Source organism: Dendrobates tinctorius, unplaced genomic scaffold (genome assembly GCF_039654945.1).
Source record: "Dendrobates tinctorius isolate UK_male_01 unplaced genomic scaffold, ASM3965494v1 ptg000018l, whole genome shotgun sequence".
Classification (NCBI taxonomy): domain Eukaryota; kingdom Metazoa; phylum Chordata; class Amphibia; order Anura; family Dendrobatidae; genus Dendrobates; species Dendrobates tinctorius.
The window spans coordinates 3,690,769-3,710,572 of NW_027361686.1; the positions used below are offsets into that span (position 1 = coordinate 3,690,769).

At 46.1% G+C, this 19,804-nt stretch overlaps 1 long non-coding RNA gene across 2 annotated transcripts in view; it reads left to right on the forward strand.

Annotated features, from left to right (window-relative positions):
• The window catches only part of LOC141082505 (uncharacterized), a 99,080-nt gene that overhangs the window by 7,763 nt on the left and 71,513 nt on the right, over positions 1-19,804 (forward strand). The window lies entirely within an intron of this gene.

A 19,804-nucleotide genomic window follows, 5' to 3' on the forward strand; every position in this document is an offset into this window, starting at 1 on the left:
CGCAGTCCATTTAAACGAGTGTCCCACGATCAATCATGGATCAATCATGGAGAACAGTCACATCAGTAGATGTGACCATTCTCCATGTCACCAGAAACACACTGACAGGAGCTCTGCTCCTGCAGTGTGTAACTGCGCATGTGCCTACAGTTTACCAGAGTTCAGTGACTCCGGTAACCTCATTTACGGCACTGCTGCGTGGGAAAGGTCACACGCAGCAGAAGAGCCGTAAAGCGAGGTCCCGGAGCGGCCGAAGACCGGAAAACTCGCCCGAATACTTCCGATCGCCGTGGGACCTTTGTTTTTTGTTTATTTTCTGCTGACATTTTATTTTTTTGGGGGAAAGGTTTTTTTTAAACTTTATTCAAGAACGAGGGGAGCGAGGGCTTCTGGGAACAAGATGGCGGGGCCTGGATGGTGAGTATACAGTATATGTTTTGTGTTGTATGTCATGTCATGTATGTTGAATGTAATGTCTGTTACATGTATGTTATGTGTTTTGTTACGTGTTTAGCACTGTACAATTGTGCTCGGTGGCCGCAGGGCCTACTCTTCCATCACATGGCCGGATGGGAGCAGCAGGCCCATGCGGCGATTGAGCACAATTGTCACACTACCGTCGCATGGAGACGCACACAGACAGACACATACATACATACATACATACATACATACATACCAAGTCTATCAAACGCCCCACGTCCATCTCCATGCGACGGTAGCTGTCCATCTTGCCAGAAATCTTGTCACTGCACACTATACTCCGCCCACACACTACACTTCCTCCCGCCTTGACATCATTTCCCCCCATTCCGCTGCGGTTTTTTGCACCCAATCCGCAGGAAAAAACGCAGATCTTTTTAGATCTGCGGTTTTTATGCGGATTTTACAAAGTCCATGAAGTCCTATGGGTGCGGAACCGCGGCAGAAACGCACAAAGAATTGACATGCTGCGGAAAATAAACCGCAGCTTTTCCGCGCGGTTTTTTCCGCAGCATGTGCACAGCGGTTTTGAATTCTCATAGAAAACAATTGTACTGTACACCGCAGCAGAAACTGCTGCGGATCCGCAGCGGCCAAAACCGCAGCGGAACCGCAGCAAAATCCGCAGCGTGTGCACACAGCCTAAAGCATTATTAAGAAAAAGAAAAAAGCAGGTATATTTTATCTTTACCCTCTCCTAACTATTCCAGGCCAAGCACCTCACAATGTGCATCATCCTAATTTGAATCCAAGGAGTTAGATACCGCACTAAAATCAATATATATTGAGTCTGGCTAGTTTACCAGGTATATATTACCCACGAGCCCTTACCATTTTGCTCACCGTTGTATATTTCTTAATGTTATCTTTACTTATATTATAGCCCATACGCAAACAGTATCAAGTGAGTGCACAGTGCACACCTGCACCAACCTTGATAGCAGGTATATTTAGAATATCAATCTCTTTAAGACCTTGATTACTATGAACCACAATTATCTTACCTTGCTGCACTTACCTATTTAGGAATCAATATATACGAAATTTTGGACTTGCATTTAGTCACCACACTGTGACATCAGTCGGGTAGGCCACCTTTTTAATAATCACCTTTTTTTCTCTCCACCTGGTTCTTTGTGCTATTTGGTCATTATGTTATATGATGTATTTTTTATGTGTAATCTCGATGATTTTGTGTTTTTTTTCTTTTTTGTGACTGGATATTACGTACTTGTCATCTATGCATTGTATATGAGGACTTGTTATGATTGTTTTATATCTCTGTCTCATATCTGACACAGCAGACCGATGAAGGTCTGTTGTGGGCCGAAACGTTTCTGAGACTGCACATAATAAAATTTTCTTTCAAAAAGGATCATTCAAGTTGAGTGCCAAGTTACTATTTGTTATTCATTTGGGTCTGGGTAACCTACTTGTGCACCCTGCGGTAGTGCCACGCTATACTTATCTCAATATTGCAATGACTGTTTTTCTTTTATTGCTTATGAATAGAGATGAGCGACTTTGCCTTTTTTATATCTTGTTTGGCTCTTTAAAAAAGAAAAAACAGATAACTGTAATACAATATCTCTTCTATTTAGTGAAATAAGCGTATTCTCTGTACTTAGTGTGACTTGGATCATTATACTTTAAAGAGGTGTAATAACGTGCAGGAGAGGTATATGTCACCACGGAGCAGGCAGACCAACAGTAAAAGGGGAGGTTTATTTACAGGGGAAAATACTGGTAAAACAAGCAGTATAAAAGTGAATATGATATGAACAGATTATATCAACAGCAGAGAGACATATACGAAGTTCAAACTAAGAATAGTTATTTTCCTATGAGATAAAACTTATCAATCCTCAGGGGTCTTGATTGGAGGATCACTCTGGTCCAACGTTGGCACCGAGGAACCAGCGATGCCTGCTGTCATCTGTCTTCAGGGTCCTTAATAAAATCCAGCTGGAGTATGAGGGGTTAATGCGGGAACCAAAGGGGTATGAGGCGGATGATATCCCCCTTTGCTCCCAGTTCTTCTCTCTGATGTGACAGCGGTGTTCTCCCGCCGAGGTCAGAGACTCTGCCTTACACAGTCTCTCTTTGCAGGTCACTGCCCCGTCACTGAATGCCCTTTGGTCACAGGGGAGCATCTCAGCACCTAACGCGGTCTCACTGTGGGGCAAAGTCTCATCAAGGAGGGGAGTCAGAAGCCTTTCTGTCAGTGCAGCACCAGGGTTCTCATACTCACTGCCCACCGCCTGTGTCCGCGGTCTCTCTGCTTCCAGCGGCGGTACACCTTTCCTCTCCCCTTCTGCGTCAGCGTCAGCGTCCGCTCTCCTCTGGTCTCTGCACTGCTCTGCAGAAAGCGCGTGCCATTTTCCCACTCCCAGTCCTGCCCACTTCCTCTGTCTGGCTTCAGTCCGGTCCCCTAAAGCATCCCCCGGGGAACCTAATGCCCTGCTCAATGGTTCCGGGCACGGAGCTGGGAAGGCAACTCTCCCTCTACTCCTTCGGTGCGTCACCCCCTTACAAATGCATTTGACCTGCTAAGTTTTGTATGCATCACACAAAAGACTGTTAATGTAAAGAAATTCATCAGATAACTCACAGACTATACAACTATTTTAAAAATTAATCAAAGAGAAATGTATGTTACTATTTAACAATTTTGTGGCTACTTAATTCTGTTATAGGCCAGTGGCCATATTTCTTTTGAAACAATATTTAAGAAGGTAATTGTCGAGAACTGAGGTTATTTAAGAAATCGTTCAGTGCATACTCTAGCGTATTTGGAATTGTCTAAAATTATTTACGCCTTTTAAAAGCTATCTTGTTTTGCACATTTGCATCACATCATTAATTTGTGCCTATTCTAATATTCTAATTTTTCATTTTCACCTCACACCTCTTCATTTTCACTTCATACCTCTCACTTTCCCCTTACTCCTCTCACTTTCCCCTCACTCCTCTCATTTTCCCCTCACTCCTCTCATTTTCATCTCACTCCTCTTTTCCGCTCATATGTGCACAGCAACTTATTTTTAAGAGCACAGCAGTGTAATCCATGAGACTCCTTCCTTTCCCTTGACGTCATACCTCACAGGAGCAAATACATTCTAGACATGACGGAGCTAGATGTAGCCTGTGCCTGCTGAGCAATGATACTCTAAAGGCGGCAACCCTGATTGTAGTTTCAGCGGCTGGGACGTCGCAGCCAGTGAGTTTTGCAGGGTGGCTTTCAAGGTGAATGTGTATCCGCCTGTGTGCGCTAACAAAGTGGGCCATGTGGACGGTGTTTTGCATGTGGAGTGAGTGTGGCTATACGGAGTGGTCGAGGCTTTGTATGTATAAAGCCATGCCCATTCCACAAACACACATACATGCACTCAGCTTTATATATACATTTACTTGGACATTGAGAATATTCCTGCCTGCAGTGCTAATCACCGGCCACAGGAGGCCGCTATTTCCCCTGTAACTCCTCTATAACTCTGGCTTAAACTGGTTTGTGCAGGAATTTTATTAATAAAGACAGTTACCCAGTTCTGTGAGGAGACCTAGAAACAGCTGTTCTGTTAGCAGAGACTGGTGTTATGTTAAATGGACTCTGTTCTGCTGGTTTGAACAGCAATTTTGGCAGAACCAGATGGAGCCCCAGGTCAGGGGTCAGTGCAACCAATTGGGACAAAGGGCCTGACAGGAAGGAGTTGGTTTGGTGACCATCTCTGGAGACTGAGGTGAGAGCTGGGAGGAGGAGAATGTGGGACATCTCTGTCAAGCGCCATCTGCAAAATCAGGGGGACAAAGACTGCATTGTGTAGCAGAGGATACATGTTACAGTTTCACTGGCAGGGCAGAAGTGTGGAGTGATGACATCCACATGAAGTAACAGAGCTTAAATGTCCAGGATCCAACATCCATGAGAGTCTTCCAGCAACTCAGCTAGCTGTGTTACCATGCACTGGTTAGAGATTCAGCATCCCTTGGTCAAACAGCCATAGTCCAGGTGGGATCATCTCTACAACAAGACAGCGACCAGAAATAAGTCAGTAAGTCCTGTGCTCAGGCCCATTGTCACTATTAAGGGGGGAGTGTGCACCCACACACAATTAGTTTAGTGCCAAAATCAGACAGGCAGATAAAGGTATTTGAATACATCAGGGCCCATTAGATTCAGCATGCTGAACCACTAGTGACTTACAGAGACTACAGAGTTAAAGGTCAATCTACCAAAGTATACAGAGGTGTTCCAAGGAGTGGTCCATTGCACTTATATGGTCTTAAAGTGAACACGATGGTGTCTAATTCATTAGCTGGGTTATACCTTTTGGGTTTAGAGACTTTTAGTTAAGTTGGTAAACTGCTGTGCTGCATCATCAATAGACCACCCCTGGCATTCATTTGACTATTCCAGTTTTCCAGATAAATGTTCAGTAGCCGCACTAGGTGTGTGCACAACAAGGTAAAATATACTTACATAGAAAGCATTTTTGTACCTACTGAGTGACTCAGCATAGTGGTCCCCGTCAGTTCTGACCCTTTGTGTGTGACTTAACCTGTTACATTGTGTTGGTTGATGGAAGCGTACTCAGTCTGAGTTTAACAATTAAAGCTTATTTGACACAAAGCATGGGCAACAAACAAGGAGAACTGGAACTACTAACGAAGGAAAAGAAATATGACATCATTGGAATCAATGAAACTTGGTGGGACGATACACATGATTGGATTACAAGGCTAGAAGGATACAACTTATTTGCAAGAAACAGACTTGATAAACGAGGAGGGGGTGTCGCATTGTATGTTAGAAACGCGTATATCTGCACAGAGATTGAAGCTTCAGAGACTGGGAGTTCTGTGGAAACTGTTTGGGTAAGAATACAAGGACAGAACAATGGAAAGGACACCATTGTAGGCATTTACTACAGGCCTCCTGTGCAAGCTGAAGATATGGATGAACTCTTTATGCATCAAATGGACAAGTTCTCAAAAAATATGACATAGTGGTCATGGGAGATTTCAACTATCCAGACATTTGTTGGGATTCTCTCTCAGGCAAAACTAACAGATCAAGCAAATTATTATCCTCTCTTGCTGACAACGTTATCTTCCAAAAGGTAGGGGAGAAAACAAGGAGATCTAATCCTTATAAACAGGGAGGAAATGGTTGAGGAGGTAAGAGTGGCTGGGACCCTAGGAGGTAGCGACCATGCTATTTTAGAATTTTGGATAAGTAGAGGAGGAAGACCTGTGAAGACTCCAACTTCAAGGTTAGATTTCAGAAAGGCAGATTTTAAGGGACTCAGAAAGAGAATTGGAGGGATCTAATGGCTGGATATCCTTAACCCCTTTCTGACATCCAACGTACTATCCCGTCCACGGCACCTGGGCTTGTATGAACGTGGATGGGATAGTACGTCGAGCCCTTTAATGCGATACTGCGACTTAAGTCATGGTGATTGCATTAAAATTCCGACACCATCTCACCTTAGGGATCCCGCCCCCCGGCATCCAGAGCACTGTGATTGCCTGTTCAAATCTGAACAGCCAATCGCAGCATTTCTCATTGTTTCAGCCAATCAGCTTGGCTGAAACAATGAGGTCCTAGGCTAGGATCAGAGTACCGATGTACTTGATCTTAGAGCCGGTGCCTGGCAATGCCAGGCACTGGCAAAAAGCCCCCAGATTGGTGCGATTGCTGATCTAATCGATTGCGCCAATTGCAGGGCACAGCGGCACTATATCACCGCTGTGCCCTGCCAGTACAGGCCTGGTTCGGTGCTGTATTAGCACCGATCCTAGGCCGGAGCCTGGTGCAGGCCCAGCAGGGCCTGCAGGAGCTGGTTGGTGCGATCAATTAGATCGGAGATCGCGCCAACCAGAGGGCACAGATGCTGTCACGCTGTGACTGCTCTGTGCCCTGCTGGTGACCTGGCTATGACCTGCTTAGGAATCGGAGCTGTGAGCTCTGATCCTAGGCACTTGCCATGGTCACCAGGCAGAGCAGGGATTAGTGGATCAATGTTATCATTCGATCCCACCAATGACAGGTCACAGCAACGATGTGAACACTCTGTGACCTGTCCCTGACATGCCTGTGACCTGTCTGATGTCTCTGCAGGGGTTCTCACTCTAGCTGAGGATTCCTGCAGAGAGGTCAGATGCAGCAAGAGCTCCTGTGCTGGGTATTGTGGTGCCACAACTTGTAGCATCACAATCCTTGCAGAAAAAAGAAGAAAGAAAAAGATGCCAACTGTTGTGAATTCTCTTGATCTGACTTCTGAGTTGGGGCTCCCTCTGGTGGTTACTGCTGGTAGTGGAGCTGGCCGGGTTGACAGAAGTCTGCCACTTGACGATGATGATTGGAAATCAGGGGTTACTGACTGGGAGGATATAAGTGAGCAGGCTTCCCTCAGTTGCTGCAGGTGATTTGGTTTCTACCTGTGCATTTTGAGATTATCTGTCTCCTGTCTAATCCTGCATTTTTCAGTTAAGTTGTTCATTTGCTAATCCTTTGCATCTGATCTGGTTTTGCCTCTTTCTGCTTTGCTGTGAGGGTTCAGCGTGCTCCCAGCTGGGCCTTGCTGGACCCCTCTCCATATGTTACAGCTTGTGTCAGTTTGTTCAGTTCCCTGTTATATTAGTCTCTTTTGCTTTGCTGCCAGTTCACACCAGAATGCTGATATAGTGGGGGAGAGGTCGTGAGACCTAAGTGTTTTTGTACATCAGACATGTTGGATTTTTTAGGGTTTTTGCATGATTGCGGACAGTGTCTTTCCTTTCCTAACCTATCTAGACAGTTTGGGCCCCATCATTTGCTCAGTCTATTTTCTGCCTGTGTTTGTGCCTCATCTTGTCTCACCGACAATATATGTTTGGGGTGCTATGTATTTCTTTGGGGTTCTACTCCGGGGCAGTTAGATTTCACCTTTCTTGCTTTAAGCTTAGCTACTTCTCCGGCTGTACTGAGGCGTCTAGGACATCGTAGGTATGCCCCACGGCTACTGCTAGTTGTGTTGTTAGGAACAGGGTTCTGCAATCCGCTAAGTTACCAACCTTTCTGGTTTCCTGGTGACCTAGCCTATTCTTGCCATAATGCTTCGTGACCTACTCATAACAGCCAACTGTAAGTGTTACCTGATCCCTGATCCCCTGCCAAATCTATCATCACCCCCACCTATCTTTGTTCCCCTATCGCCCATCCCCCTCTTTTTACCCCCCTCCATCCCCCCCTTTTGCGCCGCCTCCGTGCGTAGCCGCCAAGCATTGATTGGGGATGCAGTTCACCATGCAACACTCGTGCTAGCTTTTTTTCCTTAGCCCTCTTTGCGCCACCTCCATACACACATCCCACAGCTGCAAAACATGGATAAGTGACACATGTTACTTATCAAAGCTAGTGTTGAGCGACTTTTGGTTTTTTAGGGTCGAGTTTCGTTTCATGAAACCCGACTTTTCCAAAAGTCGGGTCGAGCAAAATCGGCCGACTATAGGGAAAAGTCGGGGTCGTCCCGAAACACGAAACCGAATGTAAGTCAATGGAGAATTAAAGTCAGCAGTGAGAGGAGGACAGGAAACACACCAACAGTGCGCACTTGAATGCCAAAAGCATAAATTCTTGTTACTGAAGCTTGTCAACCTTAATTAACTTCATAATACTAGTTACACACTGAAAAATGGGGGTTATTTGGCTAGAGTTGTGGGGGGGAGGGTTGGCTCCAAGTTTTCGTGGGCCCAGGGCCAAAGAGCGCCCCTTTAACACATACCACAACTCATGATGCTCCGATACGGCAGAGAAATAGCAGTATAGTACAATGAAAAATACTTCACTTCTTACATCTCATGACTGATATCCATTTTAAATTCTCCAATACCTCCAAAAACGGACAGTATATAACTCCATACAGTATTATGGCCAGCGCTTAGTGCGCTATACAGAGTAATGAGGCCCATATATTTCTCTATACGGAATCATTATTCCCATATAATGTTTCAAACCGTATATGATGAGCTCCACATAATGCTACAGTATATGTTGGTCCCAATGGATGAAGCTACACTGTCTAATGGGCCAAAATAATGCTCCATATATAATGGGCCCCATTTCTACTGCTCTAGTGTATAATGGGCCCTGTAAATGCTGCTCCAGTGTCTAATGTCCACCTTTGGAATGCTCCAGTGTATGGTGGGCCCCATATATCATTCACCAGAGTATAGTGCTCCCCAAAAATTGCTGTCCCAACATTGAAAACAATTACATAAGTCTCCTTGCTAGGGAATCCCTGCACTACTCTGAACTCCTTGTCGTCCCCATCTTCCATCTCACTGCACTTGGCTGTTTAGGCCCTCCCACCGGCAGAGACACTTTTGCGTACTATGCGGTGCCCTGTGCCAGTGCCATCGCCCATGAGTATGCCCCCCCACCTGCTCAAGGAACCTGCACTTTCATCTGCACCTTCCTCTTTGTCACCGTGTAAGGTGGTATAGTATGCGGGAAGGGGAACCTGAGTTTCCTCTGGGTCAGATTCTGGCTGTGTAGAGTGCAAGGGGAATGTAGTGGTCTGGGTCAATGTACCAGCAGCATCATCCAGCAGTGGCTGGGCCTCAGTGCACTTGTGGCATCCCCAAGAGTACGGTCGCCACTGTGGCATTGCCTTCCTCCTAGGGAGTGTGTTGTCAAGCTTGGGAGCAATGAAGGATCTCTCAGCAGTGAAACCAACACACAACACATTTCCCACTCCAGGCCAGCAGGGAGACCTCTGAACCTGACTGCTGAGGAGCTGCTCTCTGTGGTCGGGAGGAGGTAAGTTTGGGCACTCTGTGCAGGGAAGGGGAAGTGTGTGGACGTGAGAAGAGGAGCTGCAGGATGAGCAGAGTTAAGGCTCACTCCTAGCTGGAGCGCATGGTCCGGATTCCGGTCTCCGAGTTTGTAGGGACACTGAAGTTCCAGCAGCAGAAACCGGAGGAAGTAGCAGCTATAAATGCTCTGTACCAACTAAGGCTCGGAGGCCCCAGCATCGACGTGTGTGAGGCAGAAGGAAAAGGCTACAGCTGTCTGCCATACAAGTAAAGTCTGAGGAACATCTGTTAAACAGGAGGCGTTTCAGTGAACCACGGTCCTGTGAGTGCTTCCCCCACAAGCGCTAGAAAGGAGATGTTCAGGAAGGTACATGTTGGCGGAGTGTTGGAAGGGAGCTTTCCATTCTGGTCCCGGAGGTTGGCAGAGGTCCTGACCCGGAGGACACAGCACGGAGGCAGGCATCTGTGTAACCTGCAGACTGTGAGTAAAGCTTTGGAACTGCACTCTCTGGTGTCCTACAGTTATTCCAGCACCGCTACATCTGGGTACCAGCACCTACACCGCCTGTGCCTTTCCCCATCACTACATCTACACTTCCCTGGGACTCCAGCTCCACCTGTGGGGAGCTTCACCATCTTTGCTGCACAACACCATCAGTCCCAGAGGATCTGCATGCAGTGTCGGCCTAACATCTATGTTGCCGAACACCACAGGTGGCGTCAAACTATCTATATAAACTCTTTACCATTATACCACGCCATTTACATGGGTGCCCAGGGCCACCGTCCGGGTCACCGCTGCTGTGACACATCACACTGACACCAGCCCGGTACCGAGTACCCCACAGCCCTGGGAGGGCGACCCATATGCCGACTGCTGATCGGGCGGCGTTATTCCCACAAACCTCCAAACAGCGTCCCTGAAGGCAAAGTTTTTGGTTTCCGGGGGCAGTATGATTGCAAAGCTGAACCTTAAAGGAAAGTCCAAAAGGGCACCACCAGGACTGAAGCCTGTGGCTTAATTGGACTGCACCCGGGAAACCACTACCATACAAGCTACAGAAAAGATGGACAGATTGCAAGCTTTGTCGATTCTGTGTGTGGTGTGGTATGTCCGTTTGTAGTTGTGCTAGTGATTTCTCAGCTTTATTCCGTTAACGACCGAGACTCCGGCATGGCCCCGCGGTACGCGTCAAGCTTACTAGAGGGATACGCAAGGCTGTGGCACGTGGGATCGAGCAATAACAGGTCTAGCATTCCAGTACATGTCCGGGGCTGCATGCACGCTACACTGAAAGGACCAGCTTTTGTCGCTTACAGGTGCAGATAACCTGCTTAACTCCGTTAGTGATGGGGATCTGGGATTCAAATTATTCCCCACGAACGATGATTTCCCAGTAAGTTCAGGTCAACCGCAATTCCGGAGTTAGTCCTAACCGTCATTCCTGAAAAAATTACGTGTCCAAACCACAGGTGCTGTAGCTTGCTTAACAGCTTGGCAGCCGTTCTCAGGCCCAATATGGATTCAACAACATTGTAGAAAGTTGGTAAAGGGTACAGTTTCACCGGATAACACGTATATATGTAGCCTAGTTTACACATTAAAAATATATGTCTATAGATCAGGAGGCATACTCAGATGTTCTCAGGCCCAGTATGGATTTGACCAGATTGTACAAAGTTGAGAAAGGGTACTTTATCACTGGATAGCAGGTATATATAGCATAGTTTAAACATGTAAAATCTCCGTGTTCTCAGTATGGATTACACAGCAATCTAAAAAGTGGAAAAAAGGAAATGCATTTGAGGCGTACACAACTATATACTTTTGGTGTTATTTTTAAATCTTCATATATATTTCTGTCTCAGTAATACAGTCCAGCCTCTCCGCAATAGGAAATGAGATGCATACAATTAGTGACATAAAGGCTATTGATTGCAGAAATCTAGGAATTATTATTCACGGGAAAAACTTCCTTCACAATTCTCATAGGAGATGCTGACCCTCAATTAATTTGTGTGTTGAAACAGTGAAAACATTTTTTTGTGAATAAAGTCTTGCTGTATCGCACTTCTGTTGATTCCATCACTGTTACTCATCTCAATCCAATTTTTATCACAGGGAGCGATGTAAACATGGTGCTCACTGGCTATCATGATCTATCACGTAACTTTGGAGTGCAAAAGACAGAAGCCACAGGCCGTAGGCGATTCTATTTGATTGGCATGAGAGGGCACATTTTGAAATGTGCGCCGGAATGTCACACGTTTGTGAGTAGGAAAACTGTGAAAGCTGATGATAAACCACCACTGCATGTAATTGTGAGTCGGTGTCAATAAGAAATGGAAGCCACTGATCATCTGGAGCTAGAGCCTGGCCAGCAGGACAGGGCATAGCTACATCTTAACCATCATCTTTCAGTTCAATCAATTTGTAGTGGCAGTCCCAGTGAAGGATTTGACAGGCCAGACTACACAGCGGAGGAGCAGGGAGAGGTAAACATTGCAAATGCTGGGGCCCTGCCCAAGCAAGGGGGCACACTCGTGGGCATCGGTACTGGCACTGGGCCCCTCATAGTACGGCGGTGTGTCTGACATTGGTGGTGCACACCCGCCATCAGAGACACTTGATTGCACTATGAGGGATCCTATGCCAGTGCCCGCGCCCAAGAGTTGGCCTACCCACCTGTCCAGGGCAATGGCACTCACACGGTTTTGTGCTCTAGGTGGTGACCCCGGCCATGAGGGGGGGGCTGCCCACTTAGGGAGGTTTACAAAGTGGCATATGTAGATGTGGGTCATTCAGCTGCTGCAAAAGGCGAAATAGGTCAAGTTCGCGGAATAGGAGGAGGACGAAAGCAAGCCATTTTTCTGGCAACCTATGTGTCATCAAGGGAAGGTGGGACAAAATCCTTGGAAACCCATGCATGGTTCATTTTAATGAAGGTTAAATCATCCACATTTTGGGTTGACAGACGGGTCCTTTTTTCTGTCAGGATTGATCCAGCTGCACTGAACACTCTTTCCGATAGCACACTTGCAGCTGGGCAAGCGAGCTCCTGTAAGGCATATTGTGCCAATTCAGGCCAGGTGTCCAGTTTAGCGGCCCAATAGTCAAAGGGGAATGACCTCTACGGGAGAACATCGATATGGGAGGAAAAGTAGTTTGTAACCATAGTTGACAACTGCTGTCTCCTGTCACTTTCCATCGATGCTGTATTAACAGGGGTTTCATGACAATGTTGTGGACTGATTTATCACAGACCGCTCACACAACTGTCTCCAACGCCACTTCTGCTGTGTGCACCACGAACACCTCTGCCAAGCTGCCCCCGGCCCGTACGGCTCGTGTGAGAACCATCACCGCTGCTGTGTGCTGGGAATGCCTCAACCAACCGGTTAACCAGAGTTGCTTGTTTAGTAGCCAATATTAGGTCAAGGTTCTCCTGTGGCATGATGTTTTGTAATTTGCCTTTATAGCGTAGATCCAGGATGCTGGCCAACCAGTAGTCGTCATCGTTCATCATTTTGGCAATGCGTGGGTCCCTTTTCAGGATCTGCAAGGCATAATCTGACATGTGGGCCAATGTTCCCGGTGTCAATGATGCACTGCGAGTGCTGGGTGGAGGAGCACTTTCTGGCAAATCCACATCCCTCCAGTCACGCACAAACCCTGTACCAGACCTTGCCACGCCAACATTTTCACTTGCCCCACGAGATGCATCCTCCTCCCCTAAGTAATCATCCCCATCATCATCCTCCTCCTCCTCTTCTTCCTCCACCTCGTCCAGGAGAGGTCCCTGAGCAGACAATGGCTGAATGTCATCAAGGATTCCCTCCACCTCTTCCTCCTCATCAACATTGGCTGCAGACGCCTCCTCCTTAAGGTGCGTCAAAGTTTGCATGAGCAGACGCATAAGTGGGATGCTCATGCTTAGGATGGCTTCGTCTGCGCTTACCAGCCGTGTGCATTCCTCAAAACACTGAAGGACTTTACAGTGGTCTTTCAGCTTCGACCACTGCACACCTGTCAACTCCATGTCTGCTCTCAAAGTGCCTGGCCGTGTATCCTCCCACAAATGCATTATGGCCTGCCTCTGCTCGCACAGCCGCTCAACCATGTGCAGGGTGGAGTTCCACCTTGTTGCAATGTCGATAATGAGGCGGTGGTTGGGAAGGTGGAGCAATCGCTGCAGCTTCTGCATATGAATGGAGTGTACAGGCGACCGGCGGATGTGCGCGCACAGTCTTCGCACCTTCTGGAGCAGGGCTGTTAACTCCGGATAATTATTGAGGAAGCACTGCACCACCAGGCTCAAGGTGTGAGCCAAGCAAGGTATGTGGCTGAGTTTTGAAAGGGCTATGGCTGCCATAAAATTACGGCCGTTATTACTAACTACCTTGCCTGCCTCAAGATGTACACTGCCCAGCCATGAATCAGTTTGTCGCTGAAAGTACTCGGCCAGCACCTTGGCGGTGTGTCTGTCGCCCAAACACATCATCTGCAACACAGCCTGCTGATGCTTTCCACTAGCTGCTCGATAGGGGGACACCTCGTGTGCAACAGTGGCAGCTGCAGATGGAGTGCTCGTACGACTGCGCTCTGTGGACGAGCTTTCGCATCTGGAGGAGGAGGAGGAGGGTCGAACGCCTACAGCCAACTGTTTCCTATACCGTGGGCTAGGCAGCACTGTCCCACCACCGCTGTCCCCTGTGGACCCTGAATCCACCACATTAACCCAGTGCGCAGTGATGGACACGTAACGGCCCTGGCCATGCCGACTGGACCATGCATCAGTTGTGAGGTGCACCTTTCCACTCACTGACTGCTTGAGTGCATGAACAATGCGGTCTTTCACATGATGGTGGAGGGCTGGGATGGCTTTGCGAGAGAAGTGGCGACTGCATAGGCCATGAGTTCGCGAAAAACTGCGCTTTCCACCAACCGATAGGGCATCATCTCTAACGAGATTAGTTTGGCAATGTGGGCGTTCAAACCCAGTGTACGCGGATGAGAGACTGAGTACTTTCTTGACCTACTCATAGTGTCTGGGAGGGTGAGCTGGACTTGAGAGCTGCATATGGTGGAAGTAGCGGTGGACAGGGCGGACTGAGAGAGAGTTGATGATGGTGATGGAGTTGGTGTTCTTTATGATGGCCTAGATTCAGTCTTTCGTTGATATAACAGTGGGATTCCCTGACTGCTGTGGCCTTGCAACGACACCTCAACATTTGCTGCTGTGCTAACCGGTGGGCTTACAGTTGGGGAAACAATGTAGCGTTGCTGACTACCTTCTTTGTGATCAGTTGTACATGTGGCACTTGAGGTTTGGTGTTGTGTCCACGCTTGCAAGTGCATGCTGGTTAAATGTCTAAGCATGCAACTGGTATTCAAATTTTTCAGATTTTTCCCTCGGCTAAAGGTCTTTGCGCACTTCTTACAGATAACCTTGGCCTGATCATGAGGATTTTGTTCAAAAAAGTGCCACACTGCACTCTTCCTACTTTGGCAGACATTTTGCGGCCTAGCACGCTGTGATATTTTGACCCTCTGGACAAGCTGTCCAGCAACTCTTTTGATTTTTGGAACCTGTCAGATAACAGCTGTTGCGATGTCGATGTCTGCTGTGGATGCTCCTTCTCCTCATCTGAGCTATTGGAAGCAGCACCCTCGACCCAGATTGGCATCCATTGGGGGAAAACAACCTTGTCATCCATCACCTCCTCTTTAATGTCATGTGCACCTTCCTCTGTGTCACCGTGTATGGTGGTATAGTGTGCGGGAAGGGGCACCTGAGTCTCATCAGGGTCAGAATCTGGCCTTGTACACTGCGAGGACAATGTAGTGCTCTGAGTGAATGTACCAGCAGAATCATCCATCAGCGGCTGTGCATCAGTGCACTCCATGTCAGATTCATCTTGGCCTGGGTAATTCACCATTTCACTTGATAATCCAGGCATGGTTTGTGAAAACAGCTCCATGGAGAAATCAGTAGTATGGCCTGCGTCATCCTTCAATCTTGGTTGGGGTGAAGGACACAAGGAAAGGTGTGGTTCATGAACATGAGCCTCCAATGACGACTCGGTGCTTTTATTTTTTACAACTTCAGAAGAGGAGGCGATAGAGCTGGAGGCTGAGTCAGCAATGTAAGACAAAACTTTTTCCTGAAGCTCTGGCTTTAAAAGCGGTTTGCCAACTCCTAGAAAGCTAAGCCTTCGAGGCCTTGTGGAGCCAGACGATGACGCAGGCTCAACACCTCCTGCATTCGGTCCTATTTTGCTTTAGCCACTACCATCAGATCCACCACCAACACCATCATTACCAGCTGCCAACCCCCGCCCAATTCCACGGCCTCTTCCACCAGCTTTCCTCATGTTTGGTAGAAATGTAGACAAAATCCAACAAACTATATAGTAATGTAAAACAAGGTACAAGGTGTCTATAGGACAGGGGAGATTTTGAATTTCTGCACACACTTTTGGACACTGGATACTTTTGGATTGTGTGAGGCCCACTGAATATCTGAGCGCTATGTCACAGGCTTGATGTCGCAGGTGTGAAAAATGTGACTAGAGAATAACGGAGATTTTGAATTTCAGCACACACTTGTGGACACTGGACACTTTTGGATTGTGTGAGGCCCAGTGAATATCACAGCACTATGTCACAGGCAGAAATTGGCTAGTGTATGACAAACTACAAGGTGTATATAGAATTGGGCAGAATAGGAATTTCCCTAGAGTGTAGGTCTGTAAGAACGGAACAAGTCCTCGACTTATCCTTACAGAGCGACACACAGATAGCTTCTCTGTGGCCGTGATAACAGCCGTTACACGGTACTGAGAGAGGAGCGTGCACGTACACGGCTGTCCGGTGTACGTAAAATTGTCAAGCCCCGTGTTTTTTAAGTATACGGACTGACGCACGCTGTCTCTCTATAGTTTTGAATGTGATCAAACAGCAAATATATTTAACTGTTTGAAAGCTAGACAAAACTAGAAGGTGCAGGTCTGTAAGAACGGAACATGTCTTCGACTTATCCTTACAGAGTGAAACACAGATAGCTTCACTGTGGCTGTGATAACAGCCGTTACACGGTACTGTGTGAGGAGTGTGCACCGCTGTATGGTGTGAAAAAATGCACGCTCAGTACCTCACCAGGACAAAAAAAAATTTGGGATTGCTTTTAAAAAAGCAGTTTGCAGAGCAGTGGGTAAACAGCAATGCAGCCGTCAGGAAGCCTTAGAAGGCAGCCTAACAACCAACACCGCTGATCCAGCAAAATATAGCCTCCACTTGCACTGCACACACAGTGACTGGTGTGTTGTACAGGCAAAGTCGCTAGCAGCAGAAGCAGTTTTTGGTGTCTTCTTCCTTGCCTAACGCTCTCCCTACAATATCAGCAGCAGCAGCTCTCCCTATTCTGAGATCAGCATGAGTAACATGGCGGTTGGCGTGCACACGCCCTTTTATACCCCCTGTGACGCCCCCCAAAGCAAGCCAATAACTTGCATGCCCTTCTGAAAGATGGTGGTGACCCCTGCCTATGTCATCACGTTGTCCACAGTGTCCGTGGATCCTGATTGGCTGAAAAAGAGCGCAAAACAGACTTTTGAAGCGTGACTTTGGCGCTTAAGTCGCTGACCTCGTGGCCGACCTCATCCTAGGGTCGGGTTTCGTTTCATGAAACCCGACTTTGCCAAAAGTCGGCGACTTTTGAAATTTTTCGACCCATTTCGCTCAACTCTAATCAAAGCTTGTCCCTGCAGTTTTTCTTTTTTTTCATCCCCCTTTGTGCCACCTAACTACAACCCTAACTGGTCGCTGCCCATTCTCTCGTCATCCACCCAAATCCCCCCATCCCCCTTTTTTACCCCCCTCCACCCCCCTTTGCGCAGCCACCGAGCGTTGATTGGTGATGCAGTTCACCGATCAACACTCGTGCTCCCTTTTATTTCTCAGCCCCCTTAACGCCAACTCTGCGCACACATCCCCCATCTGCCAAACTTTGTTAAGTGACACCGCTCACTCATCAGCATTTGTGCCTGCCATTTTCCTTTTTCTTTTCACCCCCATTGCGCCACCCCCATGCGCACATACAGCTGCTGCCGAACTTTGATAAGTTAAAAGGAGAGATACAGGGCGCATCCACTGTGTGAAATCCGTATAAAACAATTAAAATTGTGGAACAGTAAGGAAGGTGCTCACCTATTGGGGTTGTGAGGAAGTCACAACACCCATGAACGCTTAAGAAGCAGCAGCAAGTCTGCACAGGGTCCTAGGACAGAATTGCAGAAATGACGTGGAAGTGCAATAAGGACTGCGCTTGCTTCTGGTAGAGTAAAGGGTTCTTTATTCAGCCAACGCGTTTCCTGAGCCTGCTGGCTCACTTCATCAGGGCAGATTACATTGGAAGACAGTGAAACATACTTATAGACAAAAAAGGCGCCAATACAGGGTCAAACAGAATCAGCAAAGGTCAACAAAACAAAAAAAAAACAAAAAACAAAAAAAAACAAACAATGAAACTTTATTACAAGCATAAAAAACACAACAATAAGAGTATATATAGAAAAGAAAGAATAAAAATATGTAAAAGTACAAAAAATTAAAATATAAAACAGAGTGCTATGGATCACGGGGTTAAAACATGGCTATAGTTAAAAAAGGTGAGTCCTCAAGGAGTATTAGAACCTGGCTCATAAAATGCAAATGGAAGGTATTAGTCCACTAGACCATAAGGCTTGACTGTGGTGGTGTGAAAAGTAAATTGAGGGGTTAAAAACAATGAAATTACAAACATAGAAAACACAACAATAAGAGTTTATATAGAAAAGAAAAAATAAAATTATGTAAAAGTACAAAAAATATGGAAAAGGGTGCTAAGGATCACGAGGTTGAAACATGGCTATAGTTAAAAAAAGGTGAGTCCTCAAGGGGTATTAGAACCTGGCTCATGAAGTGCAAGTACAGACTATAAAGTGCGGATGTAAGGTATTAGCCCACTAAACCATTAAGCTTGACTGTGGTGGTGTGAAGAATAAATCTTTTCCCCTCTTCTATCAGATAAAAGCATCATTAATAATATTGAGGCCATAGGGACCAATTGTCTTTAATTTATAAATCCAATAGACCTCTTTTCTATTCAGTGCTTGGGTTCTATTGGAAACGTGTTCAGGGATGTGTTCTATAGGAAAAATGATAGCTTTAGAAAAATCTCTTTGGTGAAATAAATCAAAGTGACGTGACAAACCGTGTTTTTGATACCCAGTTTTAGTGTTGTGTCTATGAGAATTCATTCTACAGTGAAGGGGTTGTGTGGTTCTGCCAACATACAATTTAGGACAAGGACAAAGGATGACATAGATGACAAAGGAAGACACACAGGACAGGTGGTTAGTGATGGTGAATTTTTCTGAGGTGAATGGATGTGAAAAGATAAATGTATTATGAGTAGAGTTGAGCGATACCAGCCGATACTTGAAAATATCGGATCGGAATGGATCGGCCGATCTTTAAAAAAAGTATCGGTATCGCCGATTCCGATACCGGGAACCAATGCAAGTCAATGGGGCCAAAATATCGGAATTAAAAAAAACCCTTTCTTTCCTTGTAGGTTAATTCTACATGAAGAAAAACAACTAAGAATAATGTAGAATGTATTGTGGGAGGTGGAGGAGACATTAAAGCCATAGAGGTTTAGCCCAATCAAATGGAATAGCAGGAATTAAACTTTTTTTTTTAAAGATGTTAGGAGTTACAAAGATATTGACTATGTTAGCCTCATTTATATTTTGCCAGACATGTATGTCTTCTTCTTCTACTTCCTTTTTTTACATTCTTCTTCTTCTTCTTCTACTTCCTTTTTTTACATTCTTCTTCTTCTTCTTCTACTTCCTTTTTTTACATTCTTCTTCTTCTTCTTCTACTTCCTTTTTTTACATTCTTCTTCTTATTCCTTTTTTTACATTCTTCTTCTTCTTCTACTTCCTTTTTTTACATTCTTCTTCTTCTTCTTCTTCTTCTTCTTCTTCTTCTTCTTCTTCTTCTTCCTTTTCTTACATTCTTCATATTCTTCTTATTCAACAATTATTATTCTACATATTCAGCTTCTTCATCTTCTTCCTATTCTTCTTCATCATATTCTTGTTTGTGTCAGGCATTCCTGTAGTTGTTATCTAGAAAAGTTAGAAGTTTACACCTTCCGTTCTGCCTGTCACAAAAGATTTACAACAGGATTTGTCCGCGTTCAGTTTGGCCTGCAGAAGCAGGCCTTTTCCAGGGGCACCACGAGGAGGAACGGACTCACCCCCATACACTGCTTATTCTTCTTCTGCTTATAAATAAGATAATATCATTTGCTCAGAGTATTAGTCTTATGCTTAATGTTCTTCTGCTTTGTTTTTTTTATGCTTCTTTGTCTTCTCTCTCTTGTTGTTCTGCATCTTGGTGGTTGTCTTCCTGTTCTTTGTCCTCTTGAACCAGCTGACAGTACTGGCACCCGGAGGGGCAGCAGAA